Here is a 26400-nt window from a genome sequence, read left to right on the forward strand (position 1 = left end):
TAGACTGACTGGACTTTCTTTACTGTCTGTTTTAGCCTGAAATCTCCACTGAAACTTGCCTATGAAGGGTGACCCTACTGCTATTAGTACCAGTGCATTAACTTCCAACTTCACAGTAAAATGCAAACCAATACATTATGACAAACTGACAGAAAGTTGGTGGCCTTAGAGTGTAGTGAGTTCCAAAATCTTAGGAAGGTTTTTAACAGACATCAAAGAAAAATAGGTATTAGAGAAGGATCATGACTCTAGACTGACAAAATAGCATATAGATTTTACTTATTTTCTAAGATTCTGTGATTCAGCTAATACACACAATTCAAATACCAACAAATGTTAATCAGCACTTCTTATTACCTCTCATTTGGTAATAAGATGGTTAAGAATTTTGCCATCTTCCCAAAAAAGCCAAAACTTAATTTCAGTAAATTCTACAAGACCTAGGTGCATATATAGTCATGACAAGAGGTTATGCCAATTAGCTTTATATATAACACCACCTAGGGGAGCTCTGGTAGCGTAGTGGTTATGAATCGGGCTGCGAACCTCAAGGTCAGCAGTTCGAAACTAACAGCTGCTCCGCAGGAGAAAGATGAGGCTTTCTACTCCCATAAAGATTTACACCCTCGGAAACCCTGTACAGGGTCGCTATGGGTTGGAACCAACTCAATGGCACTTAACAACAACAACAAAAGAAAAACAATGAGGTTGGGATTGGTTTTGAGCACTCTGAGCTCTGACACTGTAAGCCAAAAAAAAAAAAGAAAAATTATAATGTGCAGGGATTGGGGAGGAGGAGGTCACATTAAATGAAAAAAGGTAGGAGGTGGGGAAAAAAAACCCAGATTTCTGAAGTTAGGAAGGGACAGCCTACTGTCAGGTCATACCCTGTTATCAGGAAAGGGCTTTCTGAAGAATACTGAATAAAGGATTCAAAATTCCTTTTCAAAGACTGAGCTTATACTAGCTCCCTAGGAAGGGAGAAAAGGACTTGGCTGTTAGGATGGCAACTTTGAACATCTCAGGCACTTACCTAACACCCTCCTGGGCCAAAGACAAAATCAAGTCCATTAAATACTTAAGTTTTAAAAGCTCCCTAAGTTTTATTCTCTGAGTGCATGGATTTCAGTGGTGACTTTACAAAGTTCAATAAGTATATCCTAGGGTACATAGATGAATAAAGTACCTAAATGTATTGCTGTTATTATTCACAATTTAAACTGCCTAAGTGCCTCTCAAATAAATGCATTTGCTCTCTGGCATTTTAAAAACAGCTTGTTTAGGAAAAAAGATATTTATATTATTATAAGTTAAGAAGGAGATTCATGAGGGCTATAAATCTCTGGGAAAAATTCTAGTAAAGGGCCAAAGAAAAAAAACCTTCAGCATATTATTAATAAATTACATCTTGCCTTTCATTTCAAAGATAAAGGCCTCAACACAAAAGATAAAATATGTGTAATAGAGATCAATTTCCTCATCATTTTAATCAATTCCTTTCCAAAGGACAAATTTATCAATGTCAGCCACAGTGTAACAGGTTAATAGAGTAAGCAGAAGCAAACTTACCTGGCAAATATTGTTGTTGAGTTCTGTCTAGTTGATTTCAACTCATAATGACCCTGTATAGGGTAGGAACAACTGGTAGGACTGAACCACCAACATTGAGGTTAGCAGTCTGGTGCTTATCCCTGGTATATATACTGAACTGTCGGTAGGTAATAGATAAAAATGCCTCAGGTAAGTAACTTATTTTTCATCTCTATGTTTTTATGACCTTTGTGACCTTTGATAACAGCATGCTACAGGAAACGGAGAAGTGAGCAGGCTCTAATCTAAGAACACTCTTTATAGGTGTTGGGAATCTCAGCATAGCTGTACATGTCTATGTGAGGCATGCCAGGACACTGGCCTTCAGTGTTACATCAGGGGGTTACAGAGTTCCCCTATTTTAGTCAGCGTAACCCTGACACCATCCTCACAGTCTGATATGCATCAGGTTCATCTTCTCTGGAGTGCCCAATGTGGAACTTCCTTGTTCTATGCTACCTGTCAGTATACCACAAACACTGGAGAAATCAAGATGAAGAAAGCATCACCAGGAATCAGGACTAAAATATGAAGCTTATTATTTATCAGACTATCTAGTAGGTTCAGGAAAGTTATAAATGGGTTATTGACAATATCTGTTTCTGTGGGTTATTGCAAATATTCTTTGCATTTCAATTACCCTTTCACCTTTTATTCATCCTTCTTCCTTATGTTTGTGACCATTAAATCTCCATTAGAATGTTTCAGAGTCACAATAATCTTATAAACTGAAAAGATTATTGAATCACAGAGTCTAAATATTGGGGTATGGATGGCAATTATTTTTTATTTTTGATCTCTGAGATATCCTTCATTAACCTAACTCTTACTGTAAATACAATGTGAGTATACTTTGCAGTATAATTCAGCAATAGTAAATTTTGGGTCTTAAAATTAGGAGTTAGTGCAAAAGAAAGCATATTGAAATGATCATTGTGGGCTTTTTCTGGCTCAACACTAAGATAACTTCTTTGTTTTTGTCATACCATTCTGAGCCTGCTGCTGCTGTTGAGTGCACTGACTCATAGTGATGATTTATAGTGTTTCTAAGAAGCAGCTGGTAGTTTTGAATCCCTGACCTTGTGGTTAGCAGTCCAGTGCTTGTCCTACAGTGCCACACTTGGACTCGATAAACCTAAAACCCAGGTAGGTTTTTATTTGATTATAAAAGTCATCTGCTCTTTGGTTTCTGTCGTAGTGGTTTTATGTGACATTGAGTCAGTTCTGATTCACAGTGATCCAGTATAGGGTTTCCGAGGAGCGGCTAGTGAGTGCGAAGCACTGACCTTGTGATTCAGACCGACCTTGTGGTCTAGCACTTATATAGCACCACATCTGGACTCCTCTTTTGTTTCTAAGTGAGTAGAAACCCAAGCCCAATCCTATAGCAGGGTCAAACTAACTGCTCCATAGGATTAGCGAGACTGTAAATCTTCATATGCATACTGTCTCACAGTTCTTCCTCAGAGCAGCTGCTGAGTTCAAAGTGCCAATGTTCTTCCCGCTGTGCTGCCAGGGTTCTCCTCTAAGTCAAAGGGGGTAGCTAAAGCAAGTCTACTACTTAAAATATGGAGGTTACATCATTCAGAAATACACATTTCCATTTGTTGCTTCTAGGAAGAGAGAAAATGAATAAAAACACTTCATCCACAGCAATTCATCTGGCAAGAATTTAATAATTGTTTATTTCAGAATTTCTATACACTAGTTCAGTGAAGCTTGAAATCACAGTATTATTCCTCATTTTGCTCATATGTTATCTGTATGCTTGAATGTACTGCTAAATAGATTTGGATGTGAACTGTCAGTATTAAATATAAAGTTCCTTTTGCATGATTAGAGCATCTTTCATGTAAACATTCTGGGTCATGCTACAGAATTTCCCAATGTCTGTTAGATTACTGTGTCATATGGTTTTCTACAAGATTTCTAGGAACACATTACACTAACAATCTAGATAATTCCACAGGTAGATTCATTTTAATTCATAATGTGTTATATCAGTGAATCAATACAAAATTATATATGTTTAACCATTTTGAAAGATTGCTCAGTAAGACCCCATTTCAAAGAGGCTACAAGTTATCTAAATTTTAGCGTCTAATTACTAACATGCACAAAGGTCTCACTCCTGCATGCTCTTTAACAAGACGAGCATTAACAACAGTAGCTCAGAGGTTGTTGTTGTTCATGGCTGTGGAATTGGCCCCAATTCATGGTGACTCCATGCACAATTGAACATAACATTGCCTGATCCTATACCATTCCCGTGAGCTGTTGCAAACCTAATTGTCATGATCTGAGCTCTGGTAGCGTAGTGGTTATGAATCGGGCTGCGAACCTTAAGGTCAGCGGTTCAAAACTACCAGCCACTCCATGGAAGAAAGATGAGGCTTTCTACTCCCGTAAAGATTTACAGCCTCGGAAACCCTGTACAGGGTCGCTACGGGCCGGAACCGACTTGACGGCACTTAACAACAACAACATATGGTTTTCACTGATTGATTTTGGAAGTACATTGTCAAGCCTTTCTTCCTACTCTGTCTTAGTCTGGAAGTTCCAGTGAAATCTGTTCAGGAGCATAACAACAGGAAAGCTTGCAATAAAGAAGAGGTGGCAAATATGCATGCGATGCATGGGTTGGGAATCAAAATCAGGTCCCCTACATGAAAGACAAGAATTCTAACCATGTGTGTAAGGAGCTCTGGTAGTGTAGTGGTTACGAATCCGGCTGCTAACCTCAAGGTCAGCAGTTTAAAACTACCAGCGGTTCTGCGGGAGAAAGATGAGGTGCTCTGCTCCTGTAAAGATTTACAGCCTCGGAAACCCTGTGCAGGGTCACTATGAGTCAGAACCGACTCCACAGCACATAACAATAACAACCACTACCCAAGTCCCCAGCTCTTTTAGGTCTTACACTAGTTTGAGATACATTCAGAAAAGACCAGTTGGCATCTCTTAACTAGTACATGATGACAGCCTAAGGACAAAAACTGAAAACGATCAAATTCTGTGGTTCACAGAAGCTCAACTTCAATGATCTCAGTCAATGTATAAAAGTATTGGAGCCCTGGTCAACTTTTTAGAAAAATATTTAGAATACTTATAATCTAGCCTGAGTTTCAGTACACATCTTTTGTTTTAAGAAAAATTTGAGCACCAAATGGTTTCAAATTGATAGTCTTTTCCAATACGTATGTAATGCTGTTGTTAGGTGTCACCTAGTTGATTCTGACTCATAGCAATCCTATACCCAATAGGACGATATACTGCCCAGTCCTGTGCCATCCTCAAATTTGTTGTTATATTCGAGCCTAACATAATTGTTGGTATGTGGAGGCACTGTGTCAATCCATCTTGCTGCAGTCTTCATCTATTTGATTGACCCACAACTTTTTCAACCATGATGTTCTCCTCCAGGGAGTGGTCCCTTCTGATAATATGTGCAAAACACAAAAGACAAAGTCTCACCATCCTTTCTTCTAAGGAGAATTATATCTGTATTTCTTCTAACATAGATTTGTTTTGTCTTCTGGCAGTCCATGGTACTTTCAATACTGTTCAACAACACCATAATTCAAATGCATCAATTCTTCTAAGGTCTTCTTTATTCGTTATCCAACTTTCATATGTATATGAGGCGATTGAAAATACCTTGTATTTTTCAAATGGGTCAGTCACACCATAGTCATCAAAGTAATACTTTTACTCTTGAACATTTTAAAGAGGTTTTATGCAGCCGATTTGCCTAATGCAGTATGTCATTTCATTTCTTCACTGCTATATCCAAGATTGCAAGCAAAATGAAGTCTGACAACTTCAACCTTTTCTCCACTTATCATGATGTTATCTTATGGTCCAGTTGTGATAATTTTTTTTTTTTCTTAACATTAGGTGTGATCCATACTGAAAGCTGTGGTCTTTGATCTTCATTAATAAATATTTCAAAGTCCTCTTCTTTGCTAGGAAACAAGGTATTATTATCTGCATATTGTGCGTTGTTAATGATGCTTCCTCCAATCCTGATTCCACGTTCTTCTTCATATAATCCAGTTTCTCGAATTATTTGCTCAGCATACAGATTGAAGAAATATGGTGAAAGAATATAACCTAAATGCACATCTTTCATGATTTTAAACCATTCAGTATCACCTTGTTCTGTTCTAATGACTGCCTCTTAGTCTAAGTATAAGTTCCTAATGAGCACAAGTAAATGTTCTGGAATACTTATTCTTTCAGTGTTATCCATAGTTCTATATTCCTCATAGGCAAGTGCTTTAAAGCACAAGAAAACATCTGTCTGGTATTCTATGCATTCAGTCAAGATATATCTGATGTCAACAATAATATCCCTGATTCCATGGTGCCCTCTTCTGTATTTGGCTGGAATTGCTGGCAGCTCTCTGTCAATGTACTGCTGCAATCATATTTAAATTATCTGCTGCACAGTTTTACTTGCATGTGATACTAATGATATTATTTGATAATCTGTGCATTCTGTTCAGACACCTTTCTTTAGAAAGCATAAAACAAATATGTTTTTGTTGTGAAGTGCCATCAAGGTGATTCTGATCCACAGTGAAACTGTACAGGGTTTCTGGGGATGGCTGGCGAGCTTGAACCATGGACCTTGCAGTTCAAACCAATTTTGCAGTCCAGTACATTAACACACAGCACCACACCAGGAGGCTAGGTAACTGTCTTCCAAATTTCTTGACATAGACAAGTGAGTGCTTCAAGTACTGCATCAGTTTGTTGAAAATTTTTCTATTTGTATTCTGTCAATTCCTGGAGCTTTGTTTTTCGCCAATGCCTTCAGTGCTGCTTGATCTTTTTTTTTTAATTGTTAATTTAGTGAAAGTTTACAGGGCAGATCATCAGTTTTACATTCAACAAATCATATACTTTGATTATAATCCCCTCCATGTTACATCAATTAACAGTATTTCTTTCTATTCATTTTAGCTCTTTTCTTTTCTTTTTTAAATACTCAAGCATACATAATAATTTAAACCACCAGTGGGAACATTCTGCAAACCTGCCTCCTGGCCGCCAGCTCTCAGTCCCTCTCTTTCCATGAATTTAGAGACCTCAGCTGCTCCCTCTATCCATGTCCCCATCTCTGCCTCCATCTCTGGTGTTGCTGCTTCTCTGGATATGGTTCTGCTTGTTAACATCTTTATTGCGATATATAATTTACATGCCATATAATTCAATCAAAAAGGTGACTTTAACTATATCCCCTAACTAGCTTGTTCTTCCACCTCCTCCCCCTTCTTTTATTGCCCTCCCCAACACCCAAACTAAATCCACCACCTAAGCCCCACTGTTGTGGTACCTTATATTCCATTAACTCTTCCCTCCATTTAAGACAGTCTACTTTATCCTGTAATCTACCTGACCTTCTCATCACCGGAGTCTCTGTTCCTCTATGTTTACCTTCTTTCACATTGTAATTGCTCTGATCATAGATTGACGTCCCAGATCCTCTGTTCTTATAATTTTTTCTCTTCTTGACTCTTCCATTTGTCAAAAGAGAATGACTCTTCCATTACATCATTCTCTGGTTGTTGTCTGTTCTTGTTGGTTCTCAGTCCACAGAACTCCCTTTAGGATGTTTTGCAGCACAAGATTGGCTTTGGAAAAATCCCTTAGCTTCTGTTTATCCTGGACTGTTTTGATTACACTGTCGTATTTGTCGTATTTGATTGACAACTTTGCTGGGGAGAAAGTTTTTTTTCTTTCAAGATTTTATATATGTCTGCCCATTGCCTTCTTGCCTGCATGGTTTCTGTTGAAAGATCCAAGCTTAATCTGATTCACTTGCCTTTGTATGTTACACTTCTCTTTTCCCTAGCTGCTTTCAGGATTCATTCCTTATCTTTGATTTTGGAGAGCTTGATTATTATATGTCTTGGTGATTGCTTTCACTGTCCCTCCACCATACCAAACACGATATCCTTCTCCAGCAACTTGTCCCTCCTCACAATATGTCCGCAGTATGAGATACAAAGTTTGGCCATCCTGGCCTCCAAGGAGCACTCTGGCTGCACTTCTTCCAAAATGGATCTATTGGTTCTTTTGGCAGCCCATAGCACTTTCAATATTCTCCTCCAACACCATAACTCAAATGCATCAATTCTTTTACAGTCTTCCTTATTCACTGTCCAGCTTTTGCATGCATAAAAGGTTACTGAAAATATCATGGATCGAGTCAGGTGCACCATAGTCCTCAAGCTGACACCTTTGCTCTTCAACACTTTAAAAAGTTCATGTGCAGCAGATTTTCCAAACGCAATACGTTGTTTGATTTCTTGACTGCTGTTTCTGTGACTGTTGATCCAAGAAGAATGAAGTCCTTGAAAACTTCAATCTTTTCTCCATTGATAAGAATGTTGTTTATTGGTCCAGTGGTGAAGATTTTTGTTTTCTTTACATAGGAGGAGGTATTATTTACTTCCTAACTATTAGAAACTGCAATATAGGCATAACTCAGAGATACTGCATGCTGGAGTCCAGACCACCACAGGAAAGTGAAAATAACAATAAAGCAAGTCAAAATGTTTTTGGTTTCCTACTGGTAGCAGTGGTTACGAATCTGGCTGTTAACCTCAATGTCAGCAGTTTGAAACTACTAGCTGTTCCAAGGGAGAAAAATGAGATTTTCTGCTCTTGTAAAGATTTACAGACTCAGAAACCCCATACAGGATAGTTATAGTCGGAATCATTCCACATTAAACCATCACCACTACATATAATGATCCCTGGTTTGGCATCATAGGTTAAGCACTGGACATCAAGGTCAGTTTGAATTGCAAGGTCACTGGTTCAAACCTCTCCAGAAGCTCCTCAGAAACCCTATATAGGGTCGAGTCAGAACAGACTCAATGGCACTTAACAACAGTAACAATGCATATAAATGTATGTACACCACTACTGTAAAAACTCAAGAAAACTTAGTGGTGTAGTGGGTTACGTATTGGACTATTTATCCGTAAGGTCAGCAGTTGGAATCCACCAACTGCTCTGCAGGGGAAAGATGAAGCTTTTGCTCCTGTAAAGATTTACAACCTTGGAAACCCTATACACCTATGACCTTGAGGTTATCAGCCCGATTAGTAACCACTATGCTACCATTGTTGTTGTTGTTATGTGCCGTGGAGACAGGAGCAGAAAGCCTCATCCTTCTCCCATGGAACAGTTGGTATTAAGAAATCAAAAATATTTTGACTCGCTTTATTGGCTGTGAGTCAGAACCAACTGGAATGTACTCAACCACCATGGTAAAAACTCAGCAAAAGGTTTCCACGCTAAAAAAAACAAAAACAAAAACAAAATTTCTATGCTGGTTACCAGGGATGGGAGGGAAGGAAAAAGAATTCACTGGCTACAGAGTGTTGTTGCTAAAAGATGCAAAATCTGTGAACTGCTATAAAGACAAGCACAATAAAACAAGGTATGCCTATAGCTTGGAGTGGGTACTAGAGGGAGCAATAGGTTCAAATAGAGTTGACTCTAATAATTTGGAACTAAATGAAGAAAGAAAAATAGTTCTTGTTCTTGGGCATTATTCCTATATCACCTGTGAGTAGAAAAATTAGTAATGCATCACAAAGTCTCTCTAAATTCCCTTCAGTCCCATTATTACATAGGTTTATCCACTTAGAATAACACAATACCAGAGATCTTGTTCCATCATTTTTCTCAATTACACTGAACATTCAATTCCAGCATTTCCTCTCAGAATCAGGTTAGCCAGGGTTGCACAAGAGCATACCTGTCAGATTAAACCCACTTCCATTCAGTCTTGGTATGGTGCTGTAGGATAAGCACTAGACTACTAACAACAAGGTCAAGGGTTCAAACCCACCAATCACTCACTTCTTGGAAACCCTATGGAGGGTCTCCATGAGTGGGAAGTGACTACACAGCACTTAACAACAACAACACTCAATTTTATTGATTGCCACTAATACTTATTGGAGTCCTGGTGTGGTGATGTGGGTTAATGTGTCAGACTACAAAGTCATTTTGAACTGAAAGGTTGGCGGTTCAAGCTCAGAAGCTGTTCCTCGGAAACCCTTACAGGGTCACCATGGGTCGGAGTCGACTCAACGGCACATTACAACAACAACAACAATACTTATTGCTACTTGCAAGAAAAATCTAACACCTTAAGATTTCTGGGGGCAAAAAAAAAAAAAAAACAAGTTATAAAGAGAAAACTGCAGCATATATAGTTATTTTGCTTCTTCAGAAAAACTGATTTGTAAATATGCAACAATTTTAGAAATTAGTCATTCATTCCTATGTGTAAACACCTTTATCCCTAATTTGAAATACAAAGTCATATCTTGAAATATATCAAGTTTTGTACTGTATCTCATGAAGCTCAATATTTGGAGAATGCTTGATGTTTTAGTTTTTAAAAAACAAAAGACAGTAATAAATATTCTTTTCAATTACAACTCCTTAAAATAGGTTTTCTTCATGTCTATATTCAGATTTCAAATCCCCTATGAATCTAATTATGAAAGAAAAACTTCACGTATTTTTATTTGTGTTCACATGAGTGAAATCAGAATGAACTGTATTGTTGTACAAAGACAACTGAATGTCACATTCTAAGAATCCTTGTTTTATTATCATCATGTGACTTCTTTATTTCTCAAGATGATTAATGGTCTTGGGCCAGCTTGTCAAATTTATTTATGTATTCTCATTTGAGAGAAGCATGAGACATACAGAAATAAATGGAGTGTTTGAATCAGAATACACACGTAACTAATTTTACACTATGAACTGGATCACTGTTCAATTCTAATTAGACAAGCATATATATCCCAGACACGTACATTCACATGCACATGAATGGACACACAAAAACAACAAATAAAACAATGACAGACAAAACAAAACAAATTAAGGAAAAGACAATAAAAGGACTTCAAGTGCTTACTGTTGAGCATCAAAAATTGCAGCTTTCAATATGGATTATTCCTCAACACAAAGAAAGCAAAAATGGTCACAACTCAACCAATAAGGAACATCACAATAAACAGAGAAAACATTGAAATTGTTAAGGATTTCATTTTACTTGGATCCACAATCACTATCCATAGAAGCAGCAGTAAGGAAATTAAGAAACATACTATTGTTGTTTTTAAGTGCTCTTAAGTTGGTTCCTACTCATAATGACCCTGTATAGGGTGTCTGAGGAGTGCCTGGTGAGTTCGAACCACTGACCTTGCAGTTCAACCGGAACTTGAGGTCGAGTGCTTATCCTACAGCACCACAACAGTACTCCAAATAACATACTGAATTAGGCAAATTGTTCACAAAGATTGTCTCAGTCTTTAAATGGCAGAGCTGTCACTTTGAAGACTAAAGTATACCTAACTGCAAGGCATAGTATTTTCAATCACCTTATATTAGAGTCCTGGTGTGATGCTGTAAGATAAGCACTGGACTGCTCACCACAAGTTTGACAGTTCAAACCTTGAAATTTCCCAGAAATTCCTTGGAAACCCTACTCAGGGTTCTTATGAGTTGGAACCTTCTTGATGGTGATAGGGACAGCCTAGAAGCAAGGAGACAGGAAGCAGGACTTGGAAGCATATTGTTATGGTGAAGAATATCAAATACACCATGGACTTCCAGAAAAACACATAAATCTGCATTCCAAGAAGTCCAGCCAGAATACCTCTTAGAAGTGAGGCTGATGAAACTTGATCTCACTTACATTGGACAGGTCATCAGGAGCAATGAGTTTCTGGTAAAGGACATCAGACTTAGTAGAGGACCATCAAAAAAGAGAAAGATCCTCAACAAATTGGATTGACACCATGGCTGCAAAGATGGGCTCAAATATAACAATTGCTGAGGATGGCACAAGACAACGCAAGTATTTCCTTCTGTGGTGCATAGGGTTAGTACAAGTCAGAACAGACTCAGTGGCACCTAAGAGCAATGACAGCAACAATACAAAATACAACCATTGAAATGACTATGTTAGACACAAACCACCACTTGTTTGTCAGTTTGTCGTACTCTAGTGGCTTATATGTTGGTGTGATTCTGGAAGCTGTGCCACAGGTGTTTTAAATATACCAACAGGATCATTCACAATAGACAGGTTTCAGCTGACCTTCCAGATGAAGAAAGATGAGGGAGAAGATAAGGGCTACATTCAAATATTTTGTCACTGAAAACCTTATGAATAGGAATGGGACAGCTTCAGATTATTGACTGTTGAATCATGATGAAAAGCACTATAATGTTGTCAGATACAGTGCCAGAAGATGAGCCCCTCAGGTTGGAAGGCGTTCAAAATATGACTGGGGAAGAGCTGCCTCCTCAAAGTAGAGTTGACTGTGATGACATGAATGAGTAAAGCCCTTAGGACCTTCATTTGCTGATGGGGCACAACTCAAAATCAAGAGAAACAGTTGTAAAATCCATTAATAATCAGAACATGGAATGTACAAAGTATGAGTCTAGGAAAACTGGAAATTGTAAAAATGAAATGGAATGTATAAACCTCTATACCGTAGGCAATAGTGAGCTGACATGGACTGGTATTGGTAATTTTGAATCTGACAATCATATGGTTTACTATGCCAGGAATGACAAATTGAAGAGGAATGGAATCTAATCCATCATCAAAAAGAACATACCAAGATCAATCATGAAGTACAATGCTGTTTGTGATAGGATAACATCCATACAGCTACAAGGAAGACAAGTTAATACCACTATTATTCAAATTTACTCACCAATCACTAAAGCCAGTAATGATGATATTGAAGAATTCTACCAATTCTTCAGTCTGACTGATAATCACTGGCAATTGGAATACAAAGGTTAGAAACAAAGAGGAAGGATCAATAGTTGCAAATATGGTCTTGGTGATAGAAACAATGCTGGAGATCACATAATAAAATTTTGAAAGACCAATGACTTTTTCATTGCAAATACCTTTTTAAAATAACATAATAGATTACTATACACTTAGACCTCACCAGGTGGAACACAAAGAAATTAAATTTACTACATCTGTGGAAAGCTCCATCTCATCAGCCAAAGCAAGACATAGGGCAGACTGTGAAACAAATCATCAATTACTCATATGCAAATTCAGGCTGAAGCTAAAGAAAATTAAAACAACTTGAGAAAGATTTCATGCATTAGCCACTAAGAACTAAAGACAAGAAGAGTTGTGGGATGGCATCAAGAATATCATATAGGAAGAAAGCCAAAGGTCATTGAGAAGACAAGAAAGAAGAAAAAGGCAACAATGGATTGTAGAAGACACTCTGAAACAATCTCTCTAGTGTAGAGATGCTAAAGCAAATGTAAGAAATGAGGAGGTACAAGAACTGAACAGAGAATTTCAATAGTTAGCTTGAGAAGACAAACTCAAATATTATAATGAAATGTGCAAAGACCTGGAGTCAGGAAACCAAAAAGGAAGAACATGTTCAGCATTTCTCAAGCTGAGAGAACTGAAGAAAAAATCCAAACCTCGATTTTCAGTATTGAAGGATTCTATAGGCAAAATACTGAATGGTGCAGAAAGCAGCAAAAGAATATGGAAGGAATACACAGAGTGACTGCACCAAAAAGAAACGGTAGATATTCAACCATTTTAAGAGTCAGCATATGATCAAGAGCCAGTGATCCTGAAGGAAGAAGTCCAAGGTGAACTGAAGTCACTGACAAAGAACTAAGAATCAAGAATTGGAGGAATATAAATTGAAATCTTTTAACAAACTGATGCAGCACTGACGGCACTCACTCATCTATGCCAAGATATTTGGAAGACAACTACCTGGCCAACTGACTAGAAGAGATCTGTATTTGTGCCCATTTCAAAGAGAGGTGACCCAACAAATGCAGAAATTATCAGACAGTATCATTAATTCCCCATGTGAGTAAAGTTTTACTAAAGATAATGCAAAAATGTCTGCAACTATACATTGACAGAGAACTTCCATAGGTTCAAGCCAGATTCAAAGAGGAAGTGGAATGAGGGATATCATTGCTAACATTAGATAGATCTTGACTGAAAGCAGAGAATACTAGGAAGATGTTTATCTGTGCTTTATTGACTATGCAAAGACTTTTGATTGTGTGGATCATGACAAGCTATGGACAACATTGAAAGGAATGAGTATTCTGGAACACTTAACTTTGCTGATAAGGAACCTATACCAAGAGGCAGTTGTTTGAACAAGACACAGGGACAATGAATAGTATAAAATCATGAAAGCTGTGTGCCACGGTTGTATTCACCATACTTATTCAATCTGCATGCTAAACTAATAATCCAAGAAGTTGGATTATATGAAAAAGGATGTAGCCTTAAGATTGAAGGAAGACTCATTAACAATCTGTGATATGCAAATGATACAACCATGCTTGCTGAAAGTAAAGAGCACTTAAATACTTATTGATAAAGATCAAAGATCACAGACTTCCACATGGGTTGCATCTCAACGTAAAGAAAACAAAAAATCTCACAATTGAACATCATAATAAATGGAGACATGATTGAAGTGGTGAAAGACTTCATTTTTCTTGGACCCACTATCAATGCTCATGGAAACAGCAGTCAAGAAAACAAACAAGGTATTGCATGAGACAAATTTGCTGCACAAGTCCTCTTTGAAGCATACAACAGCAAAGATGTCAGTTTGAGGATTAAGGTGCACTTAATCCAAACCATGGTATTTTTAATAGCCTTATATGCATGTGGAAGTTGGACAATGAATAAAGAAGACCATAGAAAAATTGATGCATTTGAGTTAAGATACTGAAGAAGAATATTAAAAGTACCATGGACTGCTAGAAGAACAAATAGATCTGTGTTGGACGAAGTACAGCCAGAATGCTCCTTTGAAGCCAGGATGGGCAGACTTTGTCTCTCATATTTTCGACATATTGTCAAGAGGGATCAATCACTGGAGAAGGGTATGTTTGTTAAAGTGAAGGGTCGGAGAGAAAAAGGAAGACCCCTGGCGAAATGGATTGGTACAGTGGCAGCAGTAATGGGCTCAGAAATAGCAATGATGGTGAGGGAGGCCCAGGACTGGGCAGTGTTTCATTCTGTTGTGCATAGTGTCACTAAGAGTTGGTACCAACTCAATGGTACCTGATAACAACAACATGTTAAACATAAAGCCCATGGAAGTCAATGTATGTGCATTTAACCAAAACTTAGCAACAATATTTCAATTTAATTTTGCCACAATATAAGACAATCTCAATTAGAAATTCCAAATAAGGCATGTCTATAAAAACTGATGTGACAAGCGATACAGGATTATACCTCAATATATGAGATGAAGCAAAAATAAATTTTGAGTGTCCTATGCGAACATAAGGAGCTCTGGTAGTGTCATGGTTACCAATCAGGCTGTGAACCGTAAATTAGCAGTTCGAAACTACCAGCTGTTCCACAGGAGAAAGATGAGGCGATCTACTCCTGTAAAGATTTACAACCTCGGAAACCCTGTACAGGGTCGCTATGAGCCGACACTGACTCCACAGCACACAGCCAATGTGAAAATTAGAAGAAAGGTACATTTGTTCTTATACTGAATCATTGATCTAATGGTAGAGACAAATTTAACAGGACTGAGCAGTGTTTCATTCTGTTGCACATTTGGTCACTATGAGTCAGAACCAATTCGATAGCACTGAACAACAATATATTTTTCTAAAGCACTTTATTTTCACGTTAAAGACTAAGGAAAACAAAATTACTAGACAACAAAATGTATGGATCGTTGTATTTTTTAAAATAGTACATATACATTTGCAATTAGATGTCTTAGAATTTGTTTTTAGTCAATGGTCTCCATTCTGCTTGATATCATACGTTTGCTTATGGAAGAATGTGACTCATAAGTGGTTGGTTTTTATTCTGTTTTATTTTTGTTGTTGTTATTATTTTATAAGCCTCTGGATCAAGACTATATGAAAACAGCACTCAAAAGGAATGGGAAGCATTCATTTGAGGATTATTACTGAGCACTAAGCTTTTGATATTGTAGTAATGATGCCTTCTTAAAAAGTTGTTCTAACATTTGAGCCTTTGGGCACCCACAAATCCCACCCCACTGCACTCTATGAATGAAAATAAGGGCAACGTCTGAGAGTTTAAAGAGAGTTGCTCATTAGAAAAAATCTATTCTCCAAATTGCAGCTATTCTAAGAGCTATATTTCCCTTTCTTGCCTCTGAATTATCTCCTAGATACCCTCCCAGGCATTAAGGAAAGAAAATCAAATCTATCTCTGTAATCCCTTATCAATCAGGGGAAACTACTGAGTGTCCTGCACATTTCCATTATTGTGCTGAGGTAGTGGGCAATATGCCAAGGCATTTTGCTCAGATCAACCATCAACACTTACGGAAGCAGCAATCAGGAAATCAAATGACATATCATGTTAGGGACATCTGCTGCACAAGATCACTTTAAAGTGCTGAAGAGGAAAGATGTCAGTTTGAGGACTACAGTGCACCTGACCCAAGCCAAGGTATTTTCAGTAATGTCATATGCATATGAAAATTGAGCAGGGAATAAGGAAGACAGTAGAAGAATTAATACATTTGAGTTATGGTGTTGGAGGAGAATATTGAAAGTTCCACAGACTGCCAAAAGAACAAGCAGATCTGTGTGCGAAGAAGTGCAGCCAGAGTGCTCCTTGGAAGCCAGGATAGCTTCTCTCATTTTTCGGACATGTGGTCAGCAGGCACCAGTCACTAGACAAGGATATCATGTTTGGTAAAATGAAGGGTCTGAGAAAAGGAGGAAAATCCCCAGCGAGATGGATTGGCACTGTGGCAGTGCTAGACTCAGGCGTAGGTAGGCCTAGGACCGGGCGGTGTTTCATTCTATTGTGCATAGGGTCACTATGAGTCAGAATCAACTCAATGGCACCTAACAACAACAACTGCCAATTTAGACCAACTGTTTCAGAACCTGATTTTAAACTGTACTTTTAATGTCTTCAGTTTTAGACTTACAAAGACCACCAGAAATTTAACCAAGGAAATCTAAACATGATCTAATTCTATGCTGCTGCTGCTGCTGCTACTGTTGTTGATAAGAGCTGTCCAGCTGGTTCTGGCTCACAGCAGTACAGGATAGGGTTTCTGAGGAGCCCTGCTGAATTTGAGCCCCTAACCTTGCAGTTAGCAATTTATCCTTCAGCACCACTCCAGGCATAGTTAATACCCAAATCTTCTTTTATTGAGGAATAATTTCCACCTATGTTTTCCTTTCATTATCAACAAAGTTCTTCATGTCCAAATACTGCTCCTTTTTACCAAATCAATCAGAATTGAAATGGCTTTTACTTGGTCTAAAACTCTTATTAATACATATTTCTTATTTCTGTTCTATGCTATTGGGTTGATTCCAATTTATGTGAAAGAGCAGAACTGCCATGTAGAGTTGGTGTGGTGCTGTGGGTTAATGCGCCAGACTGCAAAGCAGTTTGAACTGCAAGGTTAACAGTTCAAGCTCACCAGCTGCTCCTCAGAAACCCTATACAGGGTCACTATGGGATGGAACTGACTCAAAGGCACTTAACAACAACAACAACAACAAGCTTTATGAGAAATCATGGTATGGTGCTGTGGATTAATGCACTGAACGGCAAAGTTGGTTTGAACCACAAGATCGGTGGCTCAACCTCACCAACTTCTCTTTGAAAACCCTATACAGGTCACTATAGATTGAAACGGATTCGTTGGCACACAACAACAACAACAAAGTTTTATGAGAGCATATCATCAGATCTTTTTCCCATGGGTGCCTTAGAACTGTCAACTTTTGGGCTATCAGTCAAGAGCTTAACCTTTACACTACCAAGGACACTACTGTTTACTATGGAATTTTTAAATATTTAGTTTACATGTGCCTCAAGTTTCCTCTTGAAACAATAGAATTTGAATCATCAACTAAGGAGAGCAGAATCTTCTCTGCAAGAAGAATCTTCAATGATCTATTCCTAATTGCTCATGATTTAGGACTGATGCTTCCTTATTTGATTTTCTTCATCTATGTGAGGATTCTTAGTGAAAACTCCATGCACATGTCTTTCATTCTAGGAAAAAATCCAAACAGAAAATAGTTTTGTGACTAAAAATAAATGACTCCCCATGTAAACAAATTATGCACAAAAACATGTGGCTTCATGCCATGAAATCACTTTGATAGTATAGCTGTGTGATGTTTTACTGTTTAACCATTTCACTTCTATTTTCATGCCTACTATACTAGATGTTTGGAATCCTGGTGTGGCACTGTAGGATAAGCACTCAACACCAAGATTGGTTTGAACCACAATGCTGGCAATTCAAGCTTACCAGCCACTCCTTGGCAACCCTATTCAGGGTTGCTATGAGTCGGAACTGACTTGACAGCATTTAACAACAACAAGAAGCTTATTTTGGGAGCTCAGTGACTTCATACCATAAGCACTGGATTGTGAATCACAAGGTCTGTCATTTGAACCTTCCAGTTATTCCCTGGGAGAAAGATAAGGCTTTCTGCTGCTGCGAAGATTTAAAGCCTTAGAAACTCTACATAGGGTTGCTATGAGTTGTAACTGACTTGACAGCACTTAACAACAACAGTGCAATCTTATTTTAAACTTAGTGGTGTAGTGGTTTATTATTGGGCTGTTAGCCACAGGGTCAGTGGTTCGAATTCACTAGTCTCCCTGTGGGAGAAAAATGAAGCTTTCTGCTCCTGTCCAGGTTTACAGCCTTAGATAGCCTATACGGGATTCCTGAGAATCAGAACTGAATTGACAGTACACAACAAGAACCTTATTCCACTCATCTGTTTAGATGCTTATTATATGACTTTTCTCAATGTAATACAAACCACACAAAAGCAGGAAACTTGCCTGTCTTATTCAAAATTCTATCCCCTCAATGCTCTCTGCTTTTAAAGGGCCAACACATAACACCAGCAACCGTATTGTTGAAAGAAGATTTTTGTTTTATTGCTAGTTGTTATTGATTCCAACTCATGACTACACCATGTGTGTAGTACAATTGGTCCAAAGGGTTTTCAAAGTTGTATCATTTGAAAGTAGATCACCAGACCTGTCTGCCAAGACACTTCTTGGTGGTTCCTGAACTGCCAAGTTTTTGGCTATAATTAAGCACTTAACCATCTGTGTCACCAAGGGATGACTATTGCATATTTATAGTCTATGTTGTTGTTGTTAGGTGCTATTGTTGTTAGGGTACTGACTCATAGCGACTCTATGTATAACAGAATGAAACACTACCCAATCCTGGACCAATTGTTGCCACACTTGAGCCATTGATGCTGTCACTTTGCCAATCTATCTTGCTGGGGATCTTCCTCTTTTTCTCTGACCTTCCACCTTACCAAACATGATATCTTTTTACAGCGACTGGTCCCTCCTGACAATATGTCTGACTTATGAGAGATGAAGGTTGCCATCCTAGCCTCCAAGGAGCACTCTGGCTGTACTTCCAACACAGATCTGTTTGTTCTTTTGGCAGTGCATGGGACTTTCAATATTCTCCTCCAACCCCATAACTCAAAAGCATCAATTCTTCTATGGTCTTCCTTATTCACTGTCCAGCTTTCGCATGCATATGAGGTTATTGAAAATACCATGGTGTGGGTCAGCAGCACCTTAATCCTCAAGATGAATCTTTGCTCTTTAATACTTTAAAAAGGTCTTGTACAGCAGATTTGCCTAATGCAATACATAGATGGTTTCTTGACTGCTGCTTCCATGAGTGTTGATGGTTGATCCAGGAAGAATGAAGTCATTGACAACTTCAATCTTTTCTCCATTGATAAGAATGTTGTTTATTAGTCCAGTGGTGAGGATTTTTGTTGTCTTTACATTGAGATGCAATCCATACAGAAGGCTGTGCTCTTTGATCTTCATCAGTAAGTATTGTAAGTCCTCTTCATTGACATTAAGCAAGGTTGTATCATCTGCATTTCACAGCTCTTAATGAGTCTTCCTCCAATCCTGATGCTATGTTTTTCTTCATATAATCCTGCTTCTCAGATTATTTTATCAGTGTACAGGTTGAATAAATATGGTGAAAGAATACAACCCTGTTGTACACCTTTCTTAATTTTAAACCATGCAGTGTTCACATGTTTTGTTCAAACAACTGCTTCTTGGTCCATATAAAGATTCCTAATGAGCACAATTAAGCATTCAGGAATACTCATATTTCACAATGTTGTCCTGATCCACACTATCAAAAGCCTTTGCATAGCTTGTCATGATTCACACCATAGAAAGCCTTTGCATAGGGAACAAAGCTTTCAGCCAAGATCAATTGGACATCAGCAATGTTATACCCCATTCCATGTCCATGAATCTAGCTTAAACCTCTGGAATTTCTCTGTCAATGTATGCTTGCAGCCATTTCTGTATTACCTTCAATAAAACTTTACTCACATAGGATATCAATGATATTGTCCAAAGATTTGCACAGTCTGTTGGGTCACCTCTCTTTGGATGTACACAAATATGGATCTCTTTCAATCAGTTGGCCAGACCGTTGTCTTCCAAATTCCTTGGCATAGAAGAGTGAGTATCTCCAGTGCTGCCTCACTTTCTTGAAAGATTTCAACTTTTATTCCATCAATTCCTGGTGCCTTTTTCTTTGCTAATTCCTTCAATGTACCCTGGACTTCTTCCTTCAGGATCATTGACTTTTGATCATATGCTACCACTTTGTAGTCTATATTATAAGCTGATTTGTAAAAGTGTATGAAATGATTAAAATGGCTCAAAATTTTGAAAAGCCAATGCTTTTGGAGTTGTTGAATTGTACAGGGCTATATAAGTAGGAAGATTTATAGGATTTAGCACTCCAACCTATTGTCTTTACAACATTTGTTGAGAAGAGCCTAAACAAACTATGTAGAAGCTAGCTCATTCCTAGCCATTAGACTGCTAACCATAAGGTCGGTGGTTCAAACATACCAGTTGTTCCTCAGTAACCCTACACAGGGTCACCATGAGTCAGAACTGACCTTACAGTAATTAACAACAACATATTATTATTTCATTCTTATTGCAAATTTCATACATTCATTATAAAAAAAACAGATAATAAAGGAATCAGAAAAAAAAATCTTTCACTATGTAAATGTGTGTATGTGTTTGTATGTGTGTGTGGAGACAGAGAGACAGTCAGAGAGAGAGAGAGAGAGATAAACACATATATAGAACTAAAGATCTGTGAGCAAAAAGACAAGATATCATACCCCACACAGACGTCTTTGTGAGTTGGAACTGACTGAGAGCACTTAACAATAACAACAAACTGAAACCCATTAGGTGCATTTTCTATTTTCCACATTTCCCCAGACAACAATTGTGCCAAAACTTTTAACACTACATAAAAATCCTCTGTATTGTATCCCCGCAAATAATCTCTCACTTTAACTTCTCAATGATAGTCTCCTCATAATCATTTAGATTTATAACATGCTCATCTAGACCCTTTCTTTCACTAACATATTTTTAACCCTCAAAATTCTACCACTGCCCAGTCCCAAACCTATCAAACACCAGTGACATATATTTTAAGGAACTTCACACTTACAGGTGTAAAATCTGTTCAAGTACTTACGTAACAACACATCACAAACTTCATGGCCTAAAACAAAAATAATCATGTATATTTCTCACAATCTGTGGTTTTGTTAGGACTCAGTACAGACAGCTTGTTCTGTTCCATGGCTATATGTATCTATCTCTATCTCCCTTTATATGTAGAAAATATGAAAGATGATAGAGAAATAGATAGCTAGACTGATAGATTAATACAAAATGTGTAGAAAGGTAGAACTGTAATATTTCAGTATAAGTATTATAAAAATATGCATTTTCTAGTGGGAATTTAACATTATAATACAAAAATGTCACTATTTTACAATAATGATTATAATTAATGGGTAAGTATGACTCTCTCGAGGAGATCATAAAAAGTCTTGATCTCTATGATTAGCAATGATGTAACTTCTACAATGGTCTATTAGTCTGTTTCTAACAAGTAATTCCAAACCAATAATTTTAGATGGTAAAATAGAACATTAGCTACCTATTGTTTTGGATTGAATTGTTTCTCCCCAAAATATGTATTAAAGTCCTGACCACCTGCACTTGTGGATGTGATCTTGTTTAGAAGAAGTCACAGAAGTGTTGAGTAAGTTTTAAATTTAATCATTTAGTAACCTCATATGTATGCAAGGGCTGGACAGTGAATAAGGAAGACCATAGAAGAATTGATGCTTTTGAGTTATGTTGTTGGAGGAGAATATTAAAAATGCGATGGCCTGCCAAAAGAACAAACAGATCTGTGTTGGAAGAAGTGAAGCCAGACTGCTCCTTGGAGGCCAAGATTGCCAAACTTTGCTTCGCATACTTCGGACATATTGCCAGGAGAGACCAGTCACTGGAGAAGGATATCATGTTTGGTAAGGTGGAGGGTCAGAGAAAAAGAGGAAGACCCCCAATGAGATGGATTGGCCAAATGGCAGTATTGATGGACTCAAACGTGGCAACAGTAGTGAGTTTGGTCCAGGATCGGGCGATGTTTTGTTCTGCTGTGCATAAGGTCGTTATGGGTCGGTACCAACTCAAAGGCACCTAACAACAACAAGTCCTACTCCGAATAACTCTATTTTTAATGGCAGTTTTTGCATGTTTAAGAGACTCATATTATGTTGTGTTTTTTGTTTTTTGTTTTTTGTTTTGTTTTTTTTTTTTTAGTTTGGGTAGCAAAAAGACATCTGAAGGGGCAAGATCATGAAGGGTGTATGGATTAGGCTTTCCCAAGAAAATTCTCATTGGACAGCTTTGCTACCCTCAAAGAATTAACAAGTGCATTGTTCTAATGAGGGGGTGGGGGTGGGTGGGTGGAGGGGAGCCCTTAGGATAACTTTCCTGACCTTTTCCCAACAATAAGTCCTCATAATCATGCTAGGGGCTTTGAGGAAATCTATCAAGAATACTCCTTTGGAATAACCTCCCAAAATGTCACCATAACTTTGTGAGATTCCCTCTCTGCTTTGAATTTAATTGACCTGGTAAATTCCCTCTTAAGCCACTGTTCTGATTAAACATTGCTCTCAGTATCATATTGGTAATTCCAAACTTGACCTCAGTAACTATTCATTCCATAAAATTATCTTTGTTAGCTTTGAATCTTGCTTAAACTATGGAAATATGGAAAGACAGACTATTGAAACTAGCTGATGTTCACACAAAACTTTTGGCACCTGTAGAGCTGAAAGCTTGCTTGAGGCCAAGATGTTCACTTAAAATTGAAAATGCAAACTATGTGAAGTTCAACTTCAGCAGCAATTTAAAAACCAATGGTAATTCCATGGTTTTCTTTCAACAGTTTCTAGACTTCAGCCAGTATCTTTATTTGTTTATGGTTTCCCTCTCTTTACTCATCTTTAATGTATTCTTGAGCTTCTATAAAATGCTTGGTTTATCTAAAAAATATTGTTTTATATAGCAGTCCCATAAAATTTTAAAGCTGCAATGACTGGGGAAGACATCCACTTGAATTCTGTTTAAAAGTTTATATTAACCTTTAAATCATAATTGTTTCCTCCCCTTGCCACCATGGCATAAAAAGTACTCTTTTTTTTCCCTTTGTAGACACCTTAATGAACTAAGACAAATGCACTACTGAAAGAACTTGTCTGAAACTATCCACTGATCATAGAGACCTATTTTAGTCCATTTAATTTTGTATAATCCTGTTCATGTATGAATTGGAACTCTAGTAGTAATGCTTTTTTCACTTACCCTCATATCATAAGTTCCTTGAAGGCATGGTGATTGCATAATAATTCATTTGACAAATATTTTTTGAGCAACTATGATGTGCTTGGTTCTATGTTTGGTAATAAGGAAACAGTGACACAAAATGGACAATTGTAAAGAGGTAAATTTCTACTGATCTCCTAAACATACAATTAGTAGTATAACTTCAGAAGTTACTGCTTCATTTATACAAGTTGTTACAAGGTAAAATGATTTGCAAGAGAATAAACCTTATAGGAAACTGCTTATGAGATGGTGACATTTGAGTTGAGAGCTGAATGACAAGGAAGGTCCTATTATGGTGCTTCAGAACAACTAGTTCATGAAAACAACTGTTGAAGCATCATTTTTATTTCTGAGATGTATTTTATAATTTATCTCTCTTTAAGTCATCATGACCACAGAAATATAACTCTAAAATGATAATCAACTAGCCACCTTTTAGAGTATCAATTCTCAATGATGACATTTTAAACAGTCTTTGATGTTTTTATAGCAGAATTTTATAGGAAAATGTGTGCTCTTTGTTATCAGAAACTCATTTGCAACATTTATAATGAAGTGTCTATAATATCCAAATGCCTTCTGGGATGCATTCAGCTCTCAAATAATTAGATGATTTGATTCACAATCCAGTTCTAATAAAACTTACCTATAAAACTAATTTCTTCAGGCTTCATTTTTTGGTTTTATGAGTCATGAGGTTGAATCTATCCCCAAGCCTACTGAAAAGGCGACACAACCTGAGTCATAGAACTCATAATTTAGGACTATCATCGTCAGCAAATGGGTAATTCATCCAGAGAAAATTCTGAAATTCTGTAACCCTAGTCTCTCTTTGGAGTCTTGGTGTGGTGCCATAGGATAAGGACTCAACCTTAAGGCTTGTGGTTCTAACTCACCAACTGTTCCTTGGAAATCCTATATGGGTCACTATGATTTGGAACTGACTCAACAGTACTTAACAACAAAACAATAGTCTATTTTAAGATGTTTTATAGATTTCTTGAAGAATGTTCCAAAGCGCAAGATCCCTTATTTAACATGCATGGAATAATTAAAAAAAACTATGCAATTTCCATATTTGATGGCATATTCTGATAATTCTATTAAATATTTTGAAGTAGACAAACTTTGTCTCTCATACTTTGGACATACTATCAGAAGGGACCAGATACTGGAGAAAGAGATCAAGTTTGGTAGGGTGGAGGGTCAGAGAAAAAGAGGAAGACCCCCAATGAGATGAATTGGCCAAATGGCAGCATCAATAGACTCAAGCATGGCAACAGTAGTGAGGTTGGCCCAGGATCAGGCAGTGTTTCATTCTGTTGTGCATAGGGTCACTGTGGGTTGATACTGACTCAATGGCACCTAACAACAACAACAACAATGGTTACTCATTTTGCTTCTTTCCAGTTTATTTTACCTATATTGGAAATGGTTAATCCAGGCATACCAAATTCCAAAGCCTACATTGCTTTCTTCTGAATTCTTTCTCTATCCCACTTAATTCTCTACTCACTTTGTCCCTGCAGTTGAAAGTTCCCCAAACAATACAGGCGGTTTTCTTGTTCCAAAATGTGTTTTTTTCCCTTGCTACCCTCCATTACATTTAATTAATTTAATATGGTTCTTGGGTAGTGCAGTTATGTGCTTAACTATAAGTCCAAAGATTGCCTGTTCAAACCCTACCAGAAGCACCTAGGAAGACAGGGCAACCTTAAAAACCACGTGGAGCACTTCTACTCTGCACATATGGGGTTGCCTTTAACCTGAATCAACTTGACAGCAACCAGCAGCAAGAACAACTTATTCTTTATGGGCTTTACTACGATCACTCACCTGTCAAGGTAAATTAGGTTGTAGGACATAATGGAAAGTAGTTTCCCAGATTCTTGGATTCATGACATGCTTCCCACTTATTCAATGATTTAGAGGAAAGAATTACTAAGATTACTGATTTAAAAGATAGTCTGATGAAAGTGCATGGAATAAGAGACTCTTGATAAGTATAAGTATAGTTTTCAATGAGTTAAGCCCACCTACCATATGCATCTTTGTGTGATGCTGTAGAATAAGCACTGGAATGCTAACCATAATGTTGAGAGTTCAAATCTACCAGCTGCTCCTTGGAAAACCTATACAGGCTTGCTATGAGTTGCAACTGATTCAACAGCATTTAACAACCACCATATATGTCTACCACTTGTCTTTAGGTTTGTTGTGCTGTGTTGTTTTGCCTGTTGCTGTAATGCTGATAGCTATGCCATTGGCATTTTAAATACTATCAGGGTCATCCATGGTGGACAGGTTTCAACAAAGCTTCCAGACTCAGACAGACTAAGAAGAAAGAGAGACAGACCACTTCTGAATGGTTAGCCATTGAAAAACGTACATAGCAGTGGAACATTGTCTGATATAATGCTGGTAAATTAGCCTATAAGGTTCAAAGGCATTCAAATTATCACTAGAAAAGAGCTGACTCCTCAAATTAGACTTGATCTTAATGAAGTAGAAGGAGAAAGCTTTCAGGACTTTCATTTGCTTATGAGGCACAATCCATGAGAAGAAGGAGTTACACACATCCATTAATAATCAGAACATGATAATAAATGAAGTATATAGCTAGGAAAATTAGAACTTGTCAAAAATGAAATAAAATGCATAGAGATATATATCCAGGCATTGTTGTTGCTGTTGTTGTTGTTAGGTACTATCAAATCGGCACCGACTTTTAGCGACCCGATGCACAACAAACAAAACACTGCCCGATCCTGCGCCAACCTCACAATTGTTGCTACGCTTGAGCCCATTGATGCTGCCACTTTGCCAATCCAACTCGCTGGGTATCTTCCACTTTTTCTCTGACCCTCCACCCTACCAAACATGATATCCTTCTCCAATGACTGGTCTTTCCTGAAAATATGTCCAAAGCA

The sequence above is a fragment of the Chrysochloris asiatica genome, unplaced genomic scaffold (genome assembly GCF_000296735.1).
Source record: "Chrysochloris asiatica unplaced genomic scaffold, ChrAsi1.0 scaffold00012, whole genome shotgun sequence".
NCBI classification, from domain to species: domain Eukaryota; kingdom Metazoa; phylum Chordata; class Mammalia; order Afrosoricida; family Chrysochloridae; genus Chrysochloris; species Chrysochloris asiatica.